Source organism: Opisthocomus hoazin, unplaced genomic scaffold, assembly GCF_030867145.1.
Source record: "Opisthocomus hoazin isolate bOpiHoa1 unplaced genomic scaffold, bOpiHoa1.hap1 HAP1_SCAFFOLD_229, whole genome shotgun sequence".
NCBI classification, from domain to species: domain Eukaryota; kingdom Metazoa; phylum Chordata; class Aves; order Opisthocomiformes; family Opisthocomidae; genus Opisthocomus; species Opisthocomus hoazin.
Genome location: NW_027448982.1, coordinates 24,354 through 32,866, shown reverse-complemented (window position 1 = coordinate 32,866; position 8,513 = coordinate 24,354). Strand labels below are relative to the sequence as shown.

Sequence of the window (8,513 nt, the reverse complement as noted above, 5' to 3'; positions counted from 1 at the left end):
CGGGAGCTGCGGGCCTCGGCTTGCGGGGACACCGTGCCCGAAACGGCGCTGGACCCCCGCCGCTCCTTGCCTCCCACACGGACCCCGCTCGGCAGGTACCGTCGCCCGCCTCGGGGCTTTCCCCGGGACCCGCCGCTCCATCGACCGCCCCGCGCTCACCTTCTCCCTCCCTGCAGCCGCAGCCCGGTCACGGCTCCGCTCCTCCCTCGGCTCGCACCGGCCCCTCCACGGCCACCCCGGTCACGGCAGCACCGGGCCCTCCACCGGCAGAGGGAGGGGCCGTCGCCATCAGCCGTGCTGCCCGCACCTGGGGCGGCCCCGGCCCACGGCTGGAGCCCGGCAGGAACAGGGGGCCGTCGCCCCTGCCCCACAGCCCGTCCCCTCCTCCCCTGGGCTCTGGCGCAGCCCCTCGTCCCGTGCAAACCACGCACAAACGCAGCCGCGAGGGCAAAAGGGACCGCAGGTCTTTATTCAGTCACGCACCCAGCCAGTCCCGGGAGCCGCTCTGCTCCGGGGCTCGGGGCCCCCGATGCTCCCTCTGCCCCTCCGACACCTCGGCAGTCCTTCCCGCAGCTGCGCCCGTTGCTCCAGCAGGGAACAGTCGGTCAGTCCGCTCCCGGAGCGATGTGCTGCTCGGCAGAGGCCGCCAAAAATGAGGAGCAGGGTGCAGGCCACTACAAGAGAGGAGAAAAGTGACAGCGGCGGTGTAACGAGAAAGCACGAAGCAGGGAAAGGGACAGCGAGAGAAGGACGGGGACAGGCAGTCCCACAGAGATGGAGAAAGAAGCAGCAGGAAGAGAGGAAGAGTGGCAGCAGAAAGAAGAAGAGGGAGCAGGACAGAGACCGAAAAAGGATGGGGGAGCAGGACAGAGGCGCAGAAAAAACCTGCAACGGGCAGCACGACAGGAAGGGAGGAAAAATGAATAGGGGCAGGGACCCGGACTGAGACAGATGGGGAAAGACAAAAAAAAAAAGCTACAAAAACAGGGCAGAGAGGGAGGAATGAGACAACATGGACAGGGAGCCGGGAACGCAAACGACGGAGGGAAGGGGCGAGGGTGGGCAGGACAACACGAAACAAACCACATAGCTACACGCTACAGGGAAAAGAGGGAAGACTTAAGAAGTAGGGAGCGGGAGCTGAACAAAAGAGAGCCAGAGAGCAAAAAGCCAGAGAGTAATGCGTACAGAAAGAAAGGGGGGGGGATTCTAAAACAGGGTCATCGGGGAGACAGACACAAGTAAGAAGGACAAAGGACAAAAGCAACAGGCTACGAGGTGGAGAGGGAAGAATCAATGAATATGGACAGAGCGCTGGCCAGAGAGAGACCGAGAAAGGCAAAAGATGGCACGGGTGACAGGGCAGAGAGGAAGGAATTTAAAAACCAGGCACAGGGAGTCGGACAGAGGGAAAGGCAGAAATAAAAGGAGAAAAAGTGACGGGCCACGGGGCAGAGAGGGAGGAATGGATAAAGAGCAACAGGGGACCGGACAGAGCACAATGGAGAATGGAAAAAAAGCAAAAGCACGCTCCAGGGAAGACGGAGGGATTGAAGAACCGCGACCAGGAGCTGGACAGCGAGACACAGAGGAAGACCAAAAAACCAACGAAACAAAACCAGTGATGGGCTACAAGATGGGCTGGGGGAAGCAAAAAACAGCGCCAGGGAGCTGGACACAGAGAGAGGGAGACAGACAGACCAATAGCGTGGGGCTACAGGGGGCAGAGGGACGAATTAAACACTGAGGACGGGGAGCCAGACAGAGAGAGAGGGAGATCGCGGAGAACAGTGGTGGGTGCAGGAAGAAGAGGTAAGAGTTAATAAATGGGGACAGGGAGCCGCACAGGGAGGGACCGAGAAAGGCAAACACAGCAGCAGGGCATAGGGCAGAGAGGAAGAACTAAAAAACAAGGGCAGTGAGACAGACATAGAGAGATGGAGAAAAGAAAAAAGCAATGGGTGATGTGGCAGAGAGGGAGGACTTAAAAACAGGCACGGGAAGCAAGAAAGACTGAAAGGCGGGGGGGCGGGGCTGAATCCAATAGGCAACAGGATGGAGAGGGAGGACTTAAAAGTGAGGGACGAGAAGCTGGGAAGACAGAGAGGTGGAGAAAGAAACAGAATCACAACACGCTACAGTGCCAAGAAGGAAGAAGCTGAACAACAGGGACAGGGAGCCAGACAAAGAGAGCCAGAGAAAGAAAAAATACCGACGGGCCACAGGACAGAGAGGGAGGAATGAAACAATAGGGATCCGGAGCCGGGCAGTCAGAGAGGGAGGAAGAAGAAATAGCCAGGGGCAATAAGGCAGAGAGAGAAGGCGGCAAAAACAGGGATCTGGACCAGATCGATGACAAAAGACAAGGACAGTGATGGGCTATAGGGAGGAATGCGAAGACAGGGGCGAGGCGCCAGATGCGGAGCAAGGCACACAGGAAGTACAGCAAAAGCTAGAGAGCAGAGAGGGAGGAATTAAACCACAGGGATAGGGAGCCGGGGAGGGAGCTGGAAAAAGGGATGCAGGAGGGGAGACGAGGAGGAATTAAAAAATTGGGATCCAGAGACCGAGAAAGAAGTAAAATTGCCACAGGCTAAAGGGCCCAGAAGGAAGAAATTGAAAACCAGGGAGCAGAAGCCAGCCAGAGAGAGACGCAGAAAGGAAAAACCACGATGGGCTCCCAGACGGAGAGGGAGGAATTTCAAAAAGGAAGGGAGCGGGAGCCATACACAGAGAGACAGAAAAAGGGAAGATAGCAACAGGCCACAGGGCAGCGAGGGAAGAACTGAAAAGTAGGGACAGGAAGCCGGACAGAGCGCAACGAGAAAGAAATGGCCGGGGGGGAAACACAGCACCACCACCTGCGACAGGCTACAGGGCTAGCCCAAGCTGGCCAGTGGAAATATTCCGTACCACAGACGTCACGCGCAGCTTATAAATGGGGGCTGGCTGCGGGGCAGGAATCAGCTCTTCTCGTTTCCGCGAGTTGGAACCCGCTCTCGTCCGGGAGGTCAAACTATTTTGGAATTTAGCGAAACTTGCGATTTCCGGGTTCCGCAATCGCTGTTCGGGGACTGCCTGTGCACCGGTCATCGGGTGGTGAGAGAAACTGTACTGCGTATAGTTTGGTTCGCATGTGCGTTGTTGCAATTATTATCATCGTTATTAGAATTATCAACAGTATTTCCTTTGTTGCCTTACTAAACTGTCTTTATCTCAACCGACAAGTTTTACCTTTGGTCCATTTGTCCTCCGCATCCCGCTGGGGAGGGAACGGGCCGGGGGTGGGGGCTGTGAGCGAGCAGCTCTCTAGTGCTTAGTTGCCGGCTGCCAAGTTAAACCATGACAGACAGAGAGAGAGGAATTAAAAAAAACAGGACTGGGAGCAATCTACAGAGAGACGTCCGGGAACGAAAGTGTAAACAGCACCGCGTACAGGGCAGAGAGGGAGGAATTCAACAAAAATAATAAGTAAAGACAGGGAGCCGGACAGAGGGACACAGAGACAGAGAAAACAGCAATGGGCTACAAGACAGAGAGGGGGGGATTAAAAAATCCTGGCGGGGAGCCGGACCGGGAGAGACGGCAAAAGAAATGAAATCGCGCCGTGGCACAGGGAAGACAGGAGGACAACATTGAAAACCAGGGCCTGGGAACTGGAAAGAGAGCGCCAGAGAATGAAAGAACTCCTGACGGGCTCTAGGGCAGAGACAGGAGGAACGAAAAAACAGGGGCGGGGAGACAGCGAGAGACAGAGAGAGAGAAATAAGAGGGGGGGAAAGCAACAGGCCGCAGGCTCCGGAGGGAGGAAGTGCGAAAGAGGGGCTGGGAGCCGCACAGGGAGAGGGTGGAGAAACAGACCTGCAGAAGTGACAGGGTATGGGGCAGAGAGGGAGGAACTTAAAAAAATCAGGACCTTGAGCCAGAAGAGACGGAGAAAATAAAAATGGTGACGGGTAACAGGGCAGAGAGGGAGGAATGAAAAAACAGGGACAGGAAGCCAGAACAGAGAGACTGCGAAGGCAAAAAGTCCCGACAGCTTCCGCAGAGAGGGCGAGGAACTGAAACTTAGAGACAGGGAGTTGGACAGAGAGAGACAGAGAAAGAAAAAGAGAAAAAAGACGGAGATGCAGAAAGGGAAAAGGAGCGACAGGACAGAGAGGGAGGAATTCAAAATGAGGGGCAGGGAGCAGAATAGAGAGAGATAGAGAAAGAGGCAGACGCGCAACGTGCTACGGAGCTGAGAAGGAAGACCTTGAACCAGAGGGACAGGGAGCCGGACAGAGAGTCCCAGAGACGGCAAAAGTACCGACGGGCTATAGGGCAGAGAGGGGGGAAAGCAAAAACCGTGATCGGGAGCCAGACAGAAAGAGATAGGGAAGGAAAAAAAAGCCACGGGCTACAGGGCAGAGAGAGGGAGGACCTAAAAGATGGGGACAGGGAGCTGGTCAGAGATGGAGAAAGCAGGTACACGGGAGCGGGGAGGGGGTTGGAGGGGGCAGGGAGGAAAAAAAAGCCAAAAATCACAGCAGTGTGGGAAAGAGAGGGATCCAGGGGAGAGCCCGGGATGCAGAAGAGGGGCGACAGGGCCCCGAGGGCCCGGCACTCACCGCAGATCTCGCTCTCGGCGCTGCCGGGAGACTCTGCCGCTTCAGACGCTTCTCTCTCCTGCTCTCCTCCCTTCCTCTTCCGTAACTCCGGTCGCTTGGCTGTCCCCCACCTAAGAGAAAACGTCCATGTCTCGCAGCTCTTGCGAGACAAGGCTCCCTAGACACGTAGCCTCGCCTGCTCACGCACTACGCGCAGGAACAAGACAAGAGGGAAAGAGAGAGAGTGAGAGAATGACGAGCGGGCAGCAGAACTGACGGATCAAGAGAGAAACTGAATCAGGGGAATAAAGAACGCCGGAGGGAGACAAACGTACAGGCAACAAGCCAGATGGACGAGGGCAGAAGACACACAGATCAGGACAAAGAGGTGGAGAAAGTGAAAACAGTGATGGGCTGCAGGATGAGAAAAAAGGCCAAGGAGCAGGACAGAGGAGAATAACGGGACAGCAAGCTGGACAGGGGCATATAGCAAGAAACAAAGGGACAGGCAGCAGTATGGAGATATACAGACAAAGAGTTACGGGGAGGATGGAGGACAGAGAGAATGAGAGAAAAGGGACAGGGAGGGGGGCACAGATGGAGAAAGAAATGCTGGCGACAGAGAGAGGAAGAAAGCGACAGGACAGAGGCAGAGAGGTAGAGAAAGGAAGAAAAAAGTAGCGACGAGTAGGAGGCCAGAGGCACAAGGAAAAGACAGGAGGAAGGACAGAGTGACAGAGAAAACCGGTGAGGGACAGGACGCCAGAAAGAAAGATACTGTGAAAGAGAGCGCGACAGGGAGCAGGACGCTGGGACAGACAGCAACCGAGAGCAACCGAGAGAACGGCAGCGAGGTGGAGCACAAGAGAAAACAGGGACTGAGAGCAAGACCGAGGGGTGAAGCAATAAATAATGGGGCTGGGGAGCAGGACAGCAGAAGAGAGAGACAGAGAAGGGGACACATAAGACAACCGCAAACTGAGAGGGAGAAGGAGAAGAGCACAGAGGGTCACAGACAAAAAGAGAGGGACGGCAGAAAGAGAAAAACAAGACGAGGGAGAAGGACTGAGGAGCAGAGAGAAAAAAGTACAGGGAAAAGGACAGAGATGCAGAAAACAAGGCAAGACTGGAGCCAGAACACAGGGCAAAACTGACAAGGACAGGCAGCGCAACAAAGGGATGGAGGAGGAAAGAACAGTGATGGGCCGCAGCACAGAGAAAAAGAGCAAGAAGAGCAAGAGAAGGAGAATGACAGGAGGGTGTAGACAGAAAGACTGGGACACGTCAAAGGGGCACTTGGGGGACACACACATCGGAAGGGTAGAAAGGAAAAGGGAGGGATGGGGAGCAAGACAGCGTGATAGAGCGAGATGGAGGAAATGGAGTGCAAGGGCGCAGAAAAGCAGAGGTACTGGGAAGAGGAAAGAACGTCAGGGAGAGAAAGGTGAGGGTGGGGAGCAGGAGAGAGGTAGAGAACAAAAAAAATAGCCACAGGCAGAATAACAGAAATACGGAGAATAAAAAATTACTTACAGGCAGCAGGACAGAGGCACAGAGCAAGAGGAACAAAAAAACACAGGGAGAAGGACGGGTAACACACAGCACGACACTGCGGGAGTGAGAGGACGGAACAGAGCAAGGCAGAGGAATGAGGAGCAAAAAAAAAAAAAACAACCCAGCAAACAGAAAGGGAACTGGACAGAGATAGGCAGCAGGGCACAGAGATGGAGAAAGAAAAAACAGCAACAAGGACAGGGAATGAGGAATAGAGAGGAAACGAGCGGGACAGAGAAACAAATACAGACAAAAGAAGGGGAGGTACAGGGAAGGAAAAGAAAAGCTGGGGGGGGGGGGGGGGGAGGAGGAATCACAGCAGCATGGGAGAGAGAAGGATCCAGGGGAGGGCCCGGGACGCAGAAGAGGAGCGACAGGGCCCCGGAGGCCCGCCACTCACCGCAGCTCTCACTCTCGGCGCTGCCGGGAGACTCTGCCGCTTCAGGCGCTTCTCTCTCCTGCGCTCCTCCCTTCCTCTTCCGTAACTCCGGTCGCTTGGCTGTCCTACACCTAAGAAAAAACGCGCATGTGTCGCGGCTCTTAGGAGACGAGGCTCCCTAGACACGTAGCCTCGCTCGCTCACGCGCTCCACAACCGTACCATGCTGCTGCTGGTGACACATACAGACCCTGCGGGACACGCTGGCGGCCTGGCCTGCTGCAGGCTACCAAGAGGGAGCCTTCCTCACCCGCAGAGGCAGGCTCTCTCCTGCCTGCGGAGCCAGGCAGCTGCCAGCCAGGTGGCCTTCCATTTTTTCTTCTTCTTCAGCCTTCTCGGGACTCTCCAGCTTCAGCCCCGCCAGCTCCCGTCCGCAGCCACTCAGCGCTCCGCCTCTCCCTTTTCGCCCCCACGACGCCAGGAGACCGAGGCCCGGCACACACAGCCCTCACAAGCCTGGAGCGGGCGCAGCCAACGGCATCCCCAGGGCAGGAACGGACAAACGCGTCCTCAGCGCGGCCCCTGCCACAGAGAAAGAAGCAGCGGCGACCGCGTTAAGGGAGGCCGAGGCACGCTCGAGGCCCAGTGTGCCGCCCGCACCACGGGCCTTGGGGGAGGCCGGGGGCTCCGGGACAGGCTTCAGGGGACGTGCTGGGGCTGGGGGCGGCTGCGCGGGGCGAGCGGGGCCGGGGAGCGCTGCCGAGTTGGGGGGGGTGCCCGCCTCCTTCCCCCCTTCCCTTCCGTCACCTCCCGCCTCTGGCCCCGGGGCTGCCCGCACCCGCCTCGCCTCCAGCGCACCGGCAGCCTGTCACAGCGGACGGCTCGAAGCTTCCCGTCCCACCACCCTCGGGCAACCACCACGCACCCCCGCACCCGCCGGAGGGGAGCCCGCGCCTCACGGCTGGCCTCTCTGCTCCCCCGCCGCCCCGGCACCCGACACCAGGGCGCCGCCATGCTGCTGCGCCGCACTGCGCATGCGCCACGCGCCGACGGCGCGCCGGAGTGGCCAGCCCCCAGTCCCTGCGCGGAACGCCTGGCTGCAGTACCGCTCCGGGTCGGGGCAGCGCGCGCCGCCGGCACGGGGCGGCACCTCCGCACGGCTCCGGGCAGCCCCCGACTCGCGGCTCCGACACGGCGCCGAACCCCCGCCCCTCCCTGTCCCCGACACGGACCCCGCCCTCCCGGGGGCTTTTCCCCGGGACGCGCTGCTCCATCCACCTCCCCCCGCACCCCGCGCTCACCTTCTCCCTCGCTGCAGCCGCAGCCCGGCCACGGCTCCGCTCCTCCCTCGGCTCGCACCGGCCCCTCCACGGCCACCCCGGTCACGGCAGCACCGGGCCCTCCACCGGCAGAGGGAGGGGCCGTCGCCATCAGCCGTGCTGCCCACACCTGGGGCTCCCCCGGCCCCGGGCCCACGACTGGAGCCCGGCAGGAACAGGGGGCCGTCGCCCCTGCCCCACAGCCCGTCCCCTCCTCCCTTGGGCTCTGGCGCAGCCCCTCGTCCCGTGCAAACCAAGCACAAATGCAGCCGCGAGGGCAAAAGGGACCGCAGGTCTTTATTCAGTCACGCACCCAGCCAGTCTCGGGAGCCGCTCTGCTCCGGGGCTCGGGGCCCCCGATGCTCCCTCTGCCCCTCCGACACCTCGGCAGTCCTTCCCGCAGCTGCGCCCGTTGCTCCAGCAGGGAACAGTCGGTCAGTCCGCTCCCGGAGCGATGCGCTGCTCGGCAGAGGCCGCCAAAAATGAGGAGCAGGGTGCAGGCCACTACAAGAGAGGAGAAAAGTGACAGATGGCTGGACAGCGGCGGTGTAACGAGAAAGCACGAAGCGGGGAAAGGGACAGCGAGAGAAGCACGGGGACAGGCAGTCCCACAGAGATGGAGAAAGAAGCAGCAGGAAGAGAGGAAGAGTGGCAGCAGAAAGAAGAAGAGGGA

The 8,513-nt window shown here is 58.9% G+C and overlaps 1 long non-coding RNA gene across 1 annotated transcript; it reads right to left on the bottom strand.

Moving 5' to 3' along the window:
* Positions 1 to 443: 443 nt before the first annotated feature.
* On the bottom strand, positions 444 to 5,129 carry LOC142360025 (uncharacterized). Its single transcript, XR_012762783.1, has 2 exons — positions 4,611 to 5,129; positions 444 to 674 (listed from the first exon to the last, which is right to left on the bottom strand). It is a non-coding gene; the product is annotated as an uncharacterized LOC142360025 (long non-coding RNA).
* Positions 5,130 to 8,513: the final 3,384 nt, after the last annotated feature.